At 44.4% G+C, this 2,134-nt stretch overlaps 1 long non-coding RNA gene across 1 annotated transcript; it reads right to left on the minus strand.

The window, feature by feature from the left end:
* Positions 1-494: 494 nt before the first annotated feature.
* Positions 495-1,698, minus strand: LOC308465165. The gene is made up of 2 exons (XR_013980307.1): positions 1,656-1,698; positions 495-1,013 (listed from the first exon to the last, which is right to left on the minus strand). It is a non-coding gene; the product is annotated as an uncharacterized lncRNA (long non-coding RNA).
* Positions 1,699-2,134: the final 436 nt, after the last annotated feature.

The following is a 2,134-nucleotide window of genomic DNA, read 5'->3' on the forward strand; positions in this document are numbered from 1 at the left end:
GAGAGTTATTGTCCCAAGAACAGGCATGTCCAAAGTCCATTTTGGGGGCCTAATCCGGCTGTGGTTGGCCCTTTGGTTGGCCCTCATGGCCCTTCACTTCATTAAATCTGGCCCCTTTGAAAAAAGTTTGGACGCCACTGCCCAAGAAGTTCTATCAAATGTTCTTATTTTTCCAAGTGTCTCCAAAAAGGTAAAGGTAAAGGACCCCTGACAGTTAAGTCCAGTCGTAGACGACTCTGGGGTTGTGCAAATTGCTGTGCAAAAAAACTAGAATATCCTCCTAAGTATGTGTGTCATACATGTGCCCTTCCAATGAGATATGGCCCCCTTCCCAATACTGTATGAGAGATGGAGATGTGCTCCTCAAGAACTCAGCTTCTGATCCTTACTGGCCCAGCAGCCCTTCAGCTGGAGAGGCTTGCCAAGCAGATGACTTATGCAGGATCTATGACACATTCCCCATCTCAAGGCAAAGGAACACAAGAACACTCTACTGTGCTTTAGAATCTTTATTAACTGCTGTATGAACATATTTCTCCCCCATAGAGGAGTTATTCAAAGAGATGAAAAGAGAATGACCCCCAGGACCACCATGATGATAAAGAGAAGACAACTGGCATGCCTCCTTGAAGGAAAACAAAGCAAAGTAAGAAGGAGATGAGAAGAATCCAGGGTTGTAGAAGGAGGCAGGAATAAACTTAAGGCACAGAAACAGATGAATCCAAGGAGTCCACCAGCATGGAGGAGGCAGCAGCTCTCAACACTTCACTGAACACTTTAGCAGCAGCCTTGCTTTGGATAGCAGCAACAGGAACCACAGCCGCAACAGCCACAGCCACAGGAACCACAGCCGCAAGGGTTGCAGCAGCAGGGGGAACAGCAGCAGCAGGAAGGAGAGCAGCAACAGCAAGGACAGCAGCAGCAGCAGGGGCAGCAGCAGCACTTGCAGCAGCAGGGAGAGCAGCAACAATTGGAGCAGCAGGACATCTTAGCGGTGGAGAGGGAAGGCAGAGCTGAAAGAATTCAAGGGATTTCTCATTAAGGAAACAGAACACAATATTAAGGACACCTTAGATATCCAAACATTACAGCTTAAGACCAACGTGAAATGTATGTTTAAAGTTTGCTACACATTGCATCAAGGAAAGGAATGCATAAACTGGCCTCTTCTGAGTCTCCGCTGGGAACTCACTGAAAGTCAGGTAAACACATCTGAGAGGATGCTCTCTGAGCCCCCAACATCCTGTTAGGAAACAGATGACATGCTTGGCAGAAAAAAGACTATCTTAGATCCTGTGCAACATAATATTAGGCAAATATTTTAGTCCTACAATGCTGAAAGAATTCAGTCCTAAAGGCAAGTTCCCAACTTCTCTTTGAATGAATAAAAACATGTGTTGTAAGAAATGGCATTTGCAAGAGACCTTCAATCCCTTGCACCCAAGAGAAAAGTAGGCTTTGAGTTAGAATTAACATCAATTACGCTTTTCTCCATGCACACATCCCCATGTGGCAGGAGGCCAGGATTGGTCACCAAGAATAAAAAAAATATAGTGAACCAGTTTCATTGCAAAACCAGAGCTGTTAGACTACATCCTAAAGACCTGAAGCTCTCCTGAAATCTAGGAAACCGAAAGAATGAAGACAGAACATACCTTTTTCAGCAATAAGATTTGGTGTGGATGTTGGATCCAGTGAGTGAGTGAGGAACTCCTAGCTGGTGGGCCTTTATATACCCCTCTGTGAATCCTCCTGCAAACAGTTATGCACCAACCAGTGATTACGAGGTCTTCATTAAAAGTCCTCTACCACACAATCATCAGGTGCATGATTCTTTACTCTGTCCACATCCGTCCATTTTAAAGGCAGGTGATTAAAGTTATTCTGCAGTTGCAACACAGTAATTCCCAGTTCTGTCCAAAGGAGGCACTTATGGAATTGCTTCAAATCAATTATGTTCAGATGAACAGGCATCATATGTGTTTCTCTCTGAGATCTGATGCCATAGGGTATTAGTTTTTAGATTGTTGACCCATAGACACAACCTTTAGGCCATTCTTTCTTAGTACGTCATGCAACATGTACTCAGGGCAGGCCCATTAAAGTTCATAGACATGGCTGACTTTGCTTTATT

The sequence above is a fragment of the Podarcis pityusensis genome (assembly GCF_964106645.2).
Source record: "Podarcis pityusensis genome assembly, chromosome: 16".
NCBI classification, from domain to species: Eukaryota; Metazoa; Chordata; class Lepidosauria; order Squamata; family Lacertidae; genus Podarcis; species Podarcis pityusensis.